Consider the following 397-nt stretch of genomic DNA (forward strand, 5'->3'; position numbering starts at 1 on the left):
CGTGACCGGGCATCCGGAGCCCGCCCCTCCCGCGCTGCCATTGGCTGGAGCTACGTGACGCAGACGAAGGAGCGGGGCGGGGGCGGGGCGCGCAGCTCTCCCATTGGCTGCGCCGCACGCCGCTCACTTTACATAAGCCTCACGTGTGACACCATGTTTCCACCGCCGACCGCCACCGCCGCCGAGTCTGCCCCGACGGCCTCCCCTCCCCCTTCCCATCGCCACCACCCCTTCTTATCACCGCCACCACCCTCCGTACCTCCTTCTCCCTCTCCTCGCACGGCTCGCGGAACGCTCGCCGCCGCTAGGCAACCCCCGCCGCGCCGCTCCGCGCCTCCGTCGGACCGCGGCCGCCGAGGAGGGCAGAGGTTACATCACGCCTCAGGGGAGGGGGGGG

Source organism: Meleagris gallopavo, chromosome 11, assembly GCF_000146605.3.
Source record: "Meleagris gallopavo isolate NT-WF06-2002-E0010 breed Aviagen turkey brand Nicholas breeding stock chromosome 11, Turkey_5.1, whole genome shotgun sequence".
Lineage (NCBI taxonomy): Eukaryota > Metazoa > Chordata > Aves > Galliformes > Phasianidae > Meleagris > Meleagris gallopavo.